Source organism: Leptodactylus fuscus, chromosome 2 (assembly GCF_031893055.1).
Source record: "Leptodactylus fuscus isolate aLepFus1 chromosome 2, aLepFus1.hap2, whole genome shotgun sequence".
In the NCBI taxonomy this organism is placed as follows: domain Eukaryota; kingdom Metazoa; phylum Chordata; class Amphibia; order Anura; family Leptodactylidae; genus Leptodactylus; species Leptodactylus fuscus.
In genome coordinates this window covers 153,741,547-153,754,328 of record NC_134266.1, presented here as the reverse complement: position 1 = coordinate 153,754,328, position 12,782 = coordinate 153,741,547, and positions in this window count along the sequence as shown.

Sequence of the window (12,782 nt, the reverse complement as noted above, 5' to 3'; positions counted from 1 at the left end):
CCTTCTTTCCTCCCCAATTGGATGAGCAGAAACCCAAATTTGACGCTAAATAAACATTAACAAGCACCCCTTTAAATAACGTTGCCCATGACAACCACAGATGGAATAGGCAATGGGAAATCCAACAGTACCCACCCTTAACTGACATTGTGTGTGTGTGATGTGGTAAGAGCTTCAAAAATTCACTTTACTGGTCCTTAACATGAGCCCTTCCAAATTAAGTTAGAGGCCCTTAAGCTGAGCTACCAGCAGAGATTGAGGCCCTTTAGGTGACTTCAGCCTCTTATCAGCAGAGTTTTAGTCCCTTTAACTTAGTTCGGCCTTGCACCAGCAGAGATTTTTGCCCTTTGGGTGAGTTGAGCCTTGCACCAGCAGAGTGTTAACTCCTTTAAAATTTTTAGCCCCAAAAACGGTGGTTCCAGAACCATCACTCTCATTGTGTGGGATTGATGCAGTGGATTGGACTGAGGACCCAGATATTGACCTTGATTTTGATTGGGAAATTGATAACATTTTGGCATCAAGTCCTGGGGGTACCTTTTATTTAGAGGACCGCAAAGGTGGAGAATTGGCTGCAACCACTACTACCGGTAAAGGTCCTCTAATATCGGACTCTACATTACCTCTACAGGGTTCTGATCAGGTGTTTATAGTCCAAACAAGATGCTCCATTACTTTAGATGTAGATCAGAAACCACTTTCTCTTCCGACACCAGATTTAACCAAGCTTCACCATCATCATCTTGCTGAGATGGAGCCACTAAAGGAAACCTTGCCTTCAAGGCATGTTCTGGAGCTGCAACTGAGCCAAATCTAAACACAGAGTCCTTTGGAACGGAACAAAATTCACCAGCAGTGTTTTTAGCCCTTAGGGTGAGTTGAGGCTTGCACCAGCATGTGTCCCGTAACATCAGGCGGGCCCTAAGTTCTGTGCTTTGCACAAAGTTCCACTTGACCACCGACGCGTGGACAAGTACATGAGGCCAGGAACGCTGCATCTCAATCGCGGCACACTGGCTTAATGTAATTGAGGCTGGGACCGGGTCGCAAACTATGCTGAAACACCACCCTCCTCCTCCTCCTCCGCCATTAAATCGACCCCAGCTATGAGCTGGAAATGCTGAAGCCCTGGCATGGGGAGACGTCAGCAGGCTGTGCTGAAGCTCATCAGCTTGGGGGACAGATAGCACACTGCCTCCGAGGTCAGGGATGCCATCCTGGATAAGATGGCAATGTTTTTTGTCCTGCACCTGTCCTGCACCTGGGCCCAAGCAGATTGGCGTATGTGATAATGGCCGGAACCTGCTAGCAGATCTGGAGCTTGCCAGACTCAAACACAGTCCACACATGGCCCACATTTTCAAATTATTGGTGCAACGGTTTCTAACAACTTACCCCAATTTACACAAGCTACTGGGTAAAGTGCAGTACTTGTGCTCCCACTTTGGCAAGTCTACAATACCTGGTGCTAGCCTCAATACACTCCAGCAATGCCTACATCTGCCTGAAGCACCGGCTGTTGTGCGAGGTCACCACACGCTAAAACCCTAGATACCATACCATATGTTGAGCAGGGTGTGAGAGCAGCAGAGACCTTTGATGGAGTTCCATCTACAAAACCCAAGGGTTCATCAAAGTCAGCTCCCTCAGTTTCTGCACCATGAGTTTCCATGGGTGGCAGAATTATGTGAAATCCTATCCCATCCTTTCCACTGGACAAGAAACATTACCATGCGCTCATCACAATTCCTGATATGACAGCTGCGTTAAGCAGGTTGCAGGGTACAACGCAGACCAGGCCCGAGCACCAGGAACAGGTGTTACAACGGCTAGCGGATAATGCTTCCAGCTGCTTTTCCAGCAGCCAGTCAGCCACTACCTACAGTCGTGTTCATACCCAAGAGTCTGCCCCTCCTTCCTCCCAACATTCCCAATCTTACCAACAGAGTCATCCCACCCTTGCTCCCTCCCAGGATCTCTTTTAGGGTCCTTTTACTGTCTCTCCCTCTGTTGAACCACTTCCCGAATCCCAGGAGCTACCAGACGACTTTGTGTGTACTGATGCCCAAACACTGGAGCATCCGCCATCACCTGGTGATTTTGTGGCTGTAGACCTGCAACCAGCATTTTCCTTCCTCAGTGATGAATATGAGACAGTTGCCATCAGGGCATGCTGTTGTCATGTCCAGTTTGCAGTAAGAGGAGAGTGAGCAATTAGAAGAGGAGTTAGTGGACGACGAGGCCTCTGACCCTAAATGGACAGGGGTGATGTATAGCAGGGAAAGCAGTGTAGATGTGGAGGCAAGCTAAAGCGGAAAAAAGGTGGCTACAGGCAGAGGCATGTCCAGAGGCAGCAAGGCCAAAGATTTTCCATGTACTAGCCACTCATGCAAAACTCGCCTATGTTGCCAGACTTATGCGAGATCTCTCCGTATCTCTGAGGAGTCCACCAAAAGGGTCAGCTTTGACGACACATTAGTGATTTTAACAATCCTGCTCCTGTGTGTGATGCAAGAATCCCTCATCACCATCAGGGATAACGCATTGTAACTGTAACTGTAACACTGGCATGGATAGATGTCAGCAGGCCATGTTGAAGCTCATAAGCTTGGGGGACAGACAACACACTGCCTCCGAGGTGAGGGATGCTATCCTGGATGATATGGCAATATAGTTTTCACTGCTGCACCTGGGCCAAGGCATGTTTGCATATGTGATAATGGCCGGAACCTGCTAGCAGATCTGGATTGTCCAAAAATTTTATTGAGCTTATATAGCGTGACTGAATTGCTGTGTATCACGCTTAGCTTTTGGGGGATAGACCCTTAACAATTGGATTGACCTGATATAGCCTGATTGAATTGCTGTGTCTCCCATTTAGCTTCGGGGGGTACAGCATTAAAAACAGGTTTGAGCCTACTTGGCCTGACTGAATGAACATCTGTCTCCCACTTAGCATTGGGGGGTACAGCATGTGGAAAGCTGGATGTCCCGTATATAGACTGACTTAATTGCTGTGTATCCCACTTAGCTTTGGGGGGTACAGCATTAAAAACAGGTTTGAGACTACTTGGCCTGACTGAATGAACGGCTGTCTCCCACTTAGCACTGTCTCCTTCTCACACTTGGGGTGAAGCAGACGGTCACTTACAGTGCTGCCAAGTCCCATCAAGGTCCCATACATGGGGTGGGATTTATTCTCCCGCATGGAGCTCACCCCGAACAGTATAGATTAATATATAGGATTGTGAGAAATGATTCTATATCATTTGACATTTATTCATCTAAAACTCTGCTCATTTTGAAGTTAGGAGTCAGGTAAGTGGCCATATCTATTTCTATGTGTAAAGCAATAATAGAAAAGGGGTGGGCTATGCTTATGATATAAAAAATGGGAGTTATCTATCATATGCACAAACTGCACAATCTGCAAACCACAAATCATATGCATATTTGAGATTGAGACTCTCACCCAAGTATATTATAAAATGTAATACTTTATTAACATACACTATGTGATCAAAAGTATCCAGACACCCCCAATAACATACGTTTTTCATATTAGGTGCATTGTGCTGCCACCTACTGCCAGGTACTCCATATCAGTGACCTCAGTAGACTTTAGACATAGTGAGAGAGCAGAATGGGGCGCTCCGCGAAACTCATGGACTTCGAACGTGGTCAGGTGATTGGGTGCCACACATCATGCAGGTCAATGCCAAACGACACCTCGCTTGGTGTAAGGAACGTAAACATTGGACGATTGAACAGTGGAAAAACGTTGTGTGGAGTGACGAATCATGGTACACAATGTGGTGATCCGATGGCAGGGTGTGGGTATGGCGAATGCCCGGTGAACGTCATCTGCCAGCGTGTGTAGTGCCAACAGTAAAATTCGGAAGGCGGTGGTGTTATGGTGTGGCCGTGTTTTTCATGGAGGGGGCTTGCACCCCTTGTTGTTTTGCATGGCACGATCACAGCACACGCCTACATTGATATTTTAAACACCTTATTGCTTCCCACTGTTGAAGAGCAATTTGGGGATGGCGATTGCATCTTTCAACACCATCGAGCACCTGTTCATACTGCACGGCCTGTGGCGGAATGGTTACATGACCATAACATCTCTGTAATGGACTGGTCTGCACAGAGTCCTGACTTGAATCCTATAGTACACCTTTGGGATGTTTTGGAATGCCGACTTCGTGCCAGGCCTCACCGACCTACATCGATACCTCTCCTCAGTGCAGCACTCCGTGAAGAATGGGCTGCCATTCCCCAAGAAACCTTCCAGCACCTGGTTGAACATATGCCTGCGAGAGTGGAAGCTGTCATCTAGGCTAAGGGTGGGCCAACACCATGTTGAATTCCAGCATTACCGATGGAGGGCGCCACAAACTTGTAAGTAATTTTCAGCCAGGTGTCCGGATATTTTTGACCACATAGTGTACAACTAAAACCTAGTTTAAAATTAACACGTTGCTTCCCAACACCATACAACAATAAAGAATATTGAAAATTTGCCAATATTATTAACTGCTACTTCACTAGGTCAGTGGCTGTAACATACAGACATGCCACCAAGAGTAGGTGGTATTACATTATTATACTGTACTATGCCAATGGTATAAATACTGAGTACGAAGGTATCCTATCAGACACTAACCTAACTGTCCCTGGCTGTCCCTACCCAAACTACTGGATGTATGTGATGTAGCAAGAAGCAAATTAAATCCATGAATAGCAGAGGAAAATGCAACAAGAAGGTCAACACACATCACCTCTCTAGGAGGCTTTGTCAGGGGTGCTAAAAATTGCTAAATTATTATGATGTATGTAATAAACCTTACCTACTTAATGACACAGCTGCATATACACGATGCATGCTGAATATATGGTACTCAGCCGGATATAATTGCACAGTGGTGAGGAAATGACCATAGTTAGGAGCTCATAAGTGGAAATCATACTGTGAGCAGCGGCCAATATTATATAACATTTAAATTCAAATATATGCATGTTCCAAATATCATTTGACAAAGTGACATCATTTAACAAATATCATTTGACAAAGTGGTACACAATGTGGCGATCTGATGGCAGGGTGTGGGTATTTTGCGAACAACAGTAAAATTTGGAGGCGGTGGTGTTATGGTGTGATCGTGTTTTTCATGGAGTGGGCTTGTATCACTTGTTTTGTGTGGCACTATCACAGCACAGGCCTACATTGATATTTTACAGCTACAGCTAAAGATTTTCACACAACAATTTTCACATGACTCTCTACGAACATATGGCTTCGTGGTCTACAGATGTATTGATGAATCAGTTCATGGGTCAGTAAGTATCTACACATGTCAGGATGACTAATAGACGTCCCACTAGTACCTATGGGCACCTATTTTTTGGTTGGTGGGAAGAGACACAGGTGTACTCTTCGCCCGCCTTTAAACAGCACATCTTTAAATGGTATTGTTATATAGATTTTGTGCTATTATTGTGGAGAGGTGACCAGGAGTCTTGCAACTTGTTTATTGACAAATTGAACCAGAATGATTTAAACATATATCTAACTAGTAATATCTTTGGTTCCACCATAGAGTTTTTAGATCTCAAACTGATACAAGGGGTACCACTTTGACAAATTTACATGGAAAGGAAACTTACAGTCTACTACATTTTTCGACATTTCATTCCCCTCATCTTAAAAGGGGAACTCCAAATGGACATTATGCAAGACTTTGGAGGATCTGTTTAGAAAACACGGATTCTGATATACAGGCATTGGATATGACAAAGTTATGCAAAGAGAAGGGATATGCCAAGAGTTTGCTGTCTAATACTGTAATTACAACAGTGTAAATGCAACTTGGAGCCAGGATCTTCTTCAAACCAGAGTATGCACACAGTACAAGGCAGTGTGAACAAGCAATGAGTAGAAATGCATACTATATCGGAACACCATTTTACTTACAGATAAAAAACTGAGATCACTCTACTTCTAAAACCAATTGTAACAGCAATGAAAGCCCCTAACCGACACAATAAATCCACTCACAGTTTCTTCAACAATCCACCTGTTTGAACAGAGAATACAAGATATCTACCAATGCGGGAACTGCCGTATTTGTCTATACAATCAAGTACTTACCATGTTTACAAAGGCAGTAGACAACTTGGAGCATCATATTCATGACTATATAAGGCTAGAATTGCTGTTTATGTTTTGGTCTGTTCCTACCAGAAAATTTGTTTAGATTAGACCACACAGGAATTGAGGATTCAGTAACATTTCTCTACTATAAACCTGGAATACAGTGATCAAAACGAGGGGAACAGCTTAACCTTTGTGGCCACAAACTATCTAGTACAACAAAGTAGGTAGTGGTAGACAAATCTCTCAAGATTCATTTCAGTTTTGGTGGTTTGGGTCCCGGGTTCATTTGGGGACAAACTAGTTTGGTACCAACCACATTTTAAATAGGCTAAAAACAGATTGTAGAATACGCTTAGGGAACCCATCTATCCAATTTCTAGCTCTCTAAGGCACACAGATGAAGTTATGTCAAATTGAATATGAAATGTATAGTATGTCTATGGAAAAACCCTGAGAGGTTCCCCTTAATCTTCCCCAAGCAGGCTTTTTCAATGTTGGGCATGCACAGTGACTGGAATTACTATCACCATTGCCACCACCCTCTTCATTTGATGTCAGCTTGTTACCCTGACCTATTTGCCAAATTGCTTTGTCTCTCTGGCTTTGACCCTTGGCTTGCTGACTTAGCTTCTGTGTTTTTGTCCTGTCTTGTTCTGTGTTACACTTATTTATAGGAAGGGTTTTGCTGCCCAGTTGCCATCTGTTACCTATGACAGTTCAGGCAAGTAGGCAGGGACAGGGCTGGGTCGAGTTTAAGGCTCACTGCCTCTGTCTTTCCCTTCTTCCATTGTTCCAGCAGCTAGAACAATGCTGTGTCATTGCTGTTATCTGATTGTAAAATGATTAATACATAGAGGTAGTAGTGTTTGTTGTGTCTTTTGCAACAATCAGTAGTTTATCTTAGAAAATGACATGTGGTTAGTTGTTTTTCAGAAGGAAGAGCAGGGTAAAGGAACATGCCAGCAGCTGGCAGAATAAGGCTGCTGGTGAGGAATGTGACCTAGGTGGGAGTCTGCAACCATGGCTCCCGATGCATGGAGAAGGAGGAGAACATTGATCACATCTCTTGTTGATGTGTGTTTGGTCTCTTGTTGCCAGAACTCTCTAAGGACAGAGTGTAGAGGAGGTAGTGGTTAACTCCTAACATGGGAGTGAAGCTAGGGTTGCTTGTTTTACCTGCCACCACTAGTTGCTAGATTTTTGTATAGTGATTGTTTGTTGAGTGGCTTTCATGATGTTAGTTGAATAATCACTCTGTGCAGTGCTGAATAATGAGCAATGCCAGTACTATGGGATTTGGTTAAGTGGTTGACTAGTGGTCTAGGCCCATGAGGTAGACAATGGTGACCTAGCCAGAAGCCGATCTAGGAATAAACTGGGACTTGTATACCTTAGGTCTTTTGAATAAAGTGAGACTTTGAGTCTTTAGTCATATGAGTAGTTTTGTCAGTGTGTGTCTTAGGTCCTGTGAGTAGCTAGGGTCTTGTGCGTGTTAGATTCTGTGTGTATCTTGGGTGTTGTAAGTCTTGGGCCCTGCAAGTAGCATAGATAGACCTATTCTGTTAGAAATGTAAATGTACTGTTAGTGTGTCTAGGGGTTTCTACCATGCAGCACAAGCAAGTGACTGTGATGTAGCCCTGAATGTGTGTATAATTCTATAAAATTATAATTTTTTTATATAATATAAAATTTTATTTTAAGGAGTAGGAGCTTGATCAGTAGGGCTAGTGTGCCATTTATGTTAGTAGTACATACTTGGATTTGTAGACTATTAATGTGTTAAATGGAGGTTGATGTTAATGGCTGCTGAAGTGCACTGCCAGGTGTATTATCCTAAATTATGCCTTTAATTCATGGCTGATTCTGTTGTATGTTAAAGTACATCTGCAGGTGAAAGACCTATAAATTATTAAGTCTACAGTGTGGTCAAAATATCTCCATAGTGTGGACAAAATGGCAGAGAGAGGGACTTCCTCCCCACAGGGCAGGCAGCTAAAGATGGAGAAGAGCTCTCAGAGAAGAAGAAGAATCTGAGGGCTTGCTTCAACCACTTTCTGCTAAGTGGTAGAAGTAGAAGTATTTCCTACTTCGTATATCCCCAATTCATTTTGTAGCCATTCTTGGCTTTGGCTCAAAAAACAATTACTTGAGATAGCCATGCATATCCTGATATCTCTCTATTAACAGTAGCAAGGGAATGGGGTTTCCATTCTCAATGTAGGTGCTGATCCTTGTAATTATGCAATGAATGAGAATCTTCTTTTAGCTGTCAGCTACTTGAAATAATGTGAAAATGCCTAAATCATATCTGAGAATTTTAGGAATGGATAATGGAAATAAATTAATATCTAAATATTTTACATTTTGCTTGGGATTTGGTTATAAAATTACGAACCAATCTCTTGTATTTCAGGTAGAGTCTGAATGACAAACCACTGTAGCTGTCACTTTAGTGATCATTGGAGATATTAAAGTATAAAGTAACTATAATATACATTAGTTCAGGCTCAATTGAACACATTGGACCAATGCGTTGTATAATTTATCATGAGCAAAGTATTACTCGTCTCTGATATTGTTTTGACCTCTTTGGCAATTGTGGTTACATATGGTCATTTATAGATACTACAAATAGTGTTCTGATTGAATGCCAAAAGCCATTTACAATTTAGATGTGAAGTGATATTAACAACCTCTTTATGAATTGTATCATTTACTGAGAACATGAGCACTGTTATTTTTATGGCTATTCTTTGCCAGTGTTGGGAAATCAAACGGCACTCATTAAAAAATTAATTTGTCATACTCGCGTGATCCGCTTTAGTCAGGCTTAGAATCAAATAACCTCCACCGGAGCACAAGACGTTTCAACTGATAAAACATCCTAGAATTTTTCTACATTGAGTTGAGTGACTTTTTTTCTTAACTTTGTTTTAAGCTGTAGCGGTTTGGGAACATTTCCAGGCTCAGACAGAAAGAAGGATTGCTCTCATTACGATAAGAGACTTTTTTCTCTACTGTTGGATAATAAATATATGACTAATGTTTTCAAGGTAGTGCATAGCACGAGCAATCTAACAGCAGATCAATGGCAGAAAAACAATGTTATCTTAATAAGGTAAGGACAAATTAAGCTGCTCAGCTCTACCTTTACCTTAGTATAGGACTCACTCACATCATTGTGTCCAATGTGAGAAGGTGAAAGGCAAAGTGCTGGAATCACGCTATATCAGCCCCCAGATTCCTTACTTATGTGTGGTCCAGTGCAGGTTTGGAGTAGGCATCAGCCCCAGTTGTGGTTCAGAGGCTCGTTGTTGGGCCATAAACACCTGTCGAGCCTGTACTTCAGGGCAAACCCTGAGAGAAGAGGAGGCTGCTGGGTCTGTCCTGTAAACCTGAGTCTGGTGAGACCAATTTGTGCTTGTGTTTTTCATGTGGCTAGTAGTAATCCACACGTATAGTTGGGTTATAACTTCTATTTAGTCGCTCGGACGAGCAGGAATTTGTTTTATTTTTGCCTGAAGTTAAGGCTGTATTTTGTTTTCGTCATTTGTGCCTGAAGTGAAGGTTTGTTTATTTTTCCATTTTTTGGTAAATAAACCAGTTTACTGCACATCTTTGTGTCCCTGTCTTGACTGTTTGGATCAGCACCATCGCTTCTACCAAGCTACCTTCCACCATAAACTATATGTTCAGAAACAGGAAAGGTTATGATAGTAGGCATAGCAGTAGTTCTGTTGTACCACAGTTCTACTTGACTAACATTTGGGGGGGATTAGGTTATATAGGACTTGCAGTAGAATAATATGTATTCGTTGTTGTAGACAAACATTAGATCCCATACATGCTACTGTATTATTAGCTTGTGCTGTATGAACTTTCAGGGTATGAACTTTCGTCTCATCGTATGTTATTTTATGGATTCATTTGAAATGGCATCATCCAACATATGCTTTATTAACCCCTTCCCAACATCGACTGTACATGTATTAAACACTAGGTAGAAACATTCTCAAGTGAAGTAGTCTGGTATATTTTATTCATCCATCATGAGGAAATATGATGTTCTAGCTCCTCATTGGAGCCATTTTCACCGTACATGTATGGTAGGTGTCAGGTATTCAAACATAGTGCTGGCTGAGGAGATGAACTGTCATGATAGCCATGACTGCCTGCTGTTTTATCTCACAGACAGGTACCAGCAGTGTCTGTGATCAGACACTAATGACTCTTAATCTATGAAGGAAGTTTATCGAGAACCATAGAAGCATAATACTGTCTGTAGTATACAGTTTGGCACAATTGTCAAATCTCAATCTCAATTGTCTTACCATTAGAAGAGCTATAGGCATTTTGGATTACCCTGCTAACAGGCTCAGATTGGTAGAGGTGAACAAGTTATTTCTCTTATGGGATCCAGAGCAAAGTAGGCCCTTACCTCATCCTGCCATAGAAGAGTACACTCATCATACCTCATTCAGATACTCAATATACAGAAACTCAACCAGGCTAAATATATATTGGGCAGATAATTCAAGAAACTACAGAATTTTAATATACTGTAGGCACAATGGATGATTGGGATGACATAGAGTCAGTCCAACAAATACCTGTCCTTCTTGGTTCCCATGATCTGTATCATACTGTAGGTTCTCCAATCATCTTGCAGTGTCTTGTTTCTGCTCTATAAGCACATATCTTGTGCTCATAGAGCTAAGAGGGCCTTAATTCATAGCAAGTGCCAGGCAGGAGGCTACTGACAGGACCATACAACAGAAACAATCAGAGGCATCAGCAAAGCAGGAAGATACTGTTGAAAAAAAAAAAAAAAGCTGGTGACATTTTAATAATCTGTGAATGAGTGTGAGGCAATATTTGCATGTTACTGTATAGCAGGCCCCTAAAATGAATTTTACTGATGGGTCCTAGGTACCCTACTCCATTACTGCATGCAAATTATTAAAAACTAACATCTATAATGCCAGAGGTCATCTTGAAGAAAACGTTGAAGAATGTAAAGTTTGCTAATCAATATTTATATAAAATTGAAATGATAGCTTTGGACATTGACAAAAATAGACTAATTTAATAGTGCAAAAATGGTGAATGCCATATACTAATTTTGTTATGTATTTGATGTGTAGTGTCTAAATGTGTAATATGTATGTGCAATTTTAATGCAGAGAGAGTAGGCTCCATAGCCTTTCTTTACACCATCAAGATAAATCTAATCCTTGAAGAATGTAAAGTTTGATAATCAATATTTATATAAAACAGAAGTGATAGCTTTGGACATTGACCAAAACGAACTATAATTTAATAGCCCAATAACGTTTACATTTTTAATTGAATCTAAAATCTGCACGTTATTATACTAGCTGTAATAACAGCATACCACCATCATTATGTTCAGTTATTTACAATCATATAGTAATACTACTTTTTTTTTTGCTATTTCTTAACACTTTTTGAAGCTACTTCTTTCAAAAAGCTGTTCTTGCTCACAAAAGATTTGCTAGACTATCACTAATTTCAACCAGTATTCTTGCTGAAAGCCTAAATTGTTTGTATTGTGGCTCATATTGACAAAAGCATTTCCTTAGCAGCCAGCACCATGATGCACAAAGTTCCTGAAAATACTGCTATTAATAGCATTCAATATATTAGGTTACATTAAATATACAGGTAGTATGTAGCAGAATGGATTGATGTTGGCCCAATTGCACTGTTTTCCTACTTTCCACAGAGAAAGGTAATACAAGTTCATGAACAAATTTTCTGTTGCTCCCAAAATTCTTGAATCTTGCAAGACAGCAATGAAAAAAAATGAAAAAAGCTTGATCAGTAAAGCTTGCCTCCAGTTAGAAAGAACTTTTCATAAATGAACAAAGCAGGTAAAACTTTGTTATTTATCTTATTGAAGAGATCTGTTTTCTTCACCTTTTATTAGGCTGCTCTCTTGCTCCTTGTCGCCAATCTTATGCTTGGTTCATACCTGCATTCAGATTTCCATTTGTGGGGTCCACTTGCAAGATTTTTCTCTCCACATATTTAAAGCGGAATGGGGAACGTAATCCCCAAGTGGAGATCAGTCTGGACCTAACCTGACTGTTATTCACATAAGACTCTGTCTCTCTAATGTTAGAAGAGCACAAAGTAACAGAGTGTAGCAGCAATTATTTGAGTGTTTATTCTAGCAGTCTCTTCTTCTCCTCTCCCATCATAAACTAATATGCATAAAGTAACTCAGTCTGAAAAGCTATGTTTAAAGTTTTTTATATTACTTTGTTATAACGTCTCTGCCTGTTAACCTCTCTGTGACACCTTCCACTCACACTCTGCAGCACAGGAGGCATGTTCAGTTTGATTCTTTGCTTAGAATATTTTGTTGCTCCGTGTGAACATTGCTCTATTAGAGATGAGCGAACAGTGTTCTATCGAACTCATGTTCGATCGGATATTAGGCTGTTCGGCATGTTCGAATCGAATCGAACACCGCGTGGTAAAGTGCGCCATTACTCGATTCCCCTCCCACCTTCCCTGGCGCCTTTTTTGCTCCAATAACAGCGCAGGGTAGGTGGGACAGGAACTACGACACCGGTGACGTTGAAAAAAGTAGGCAAA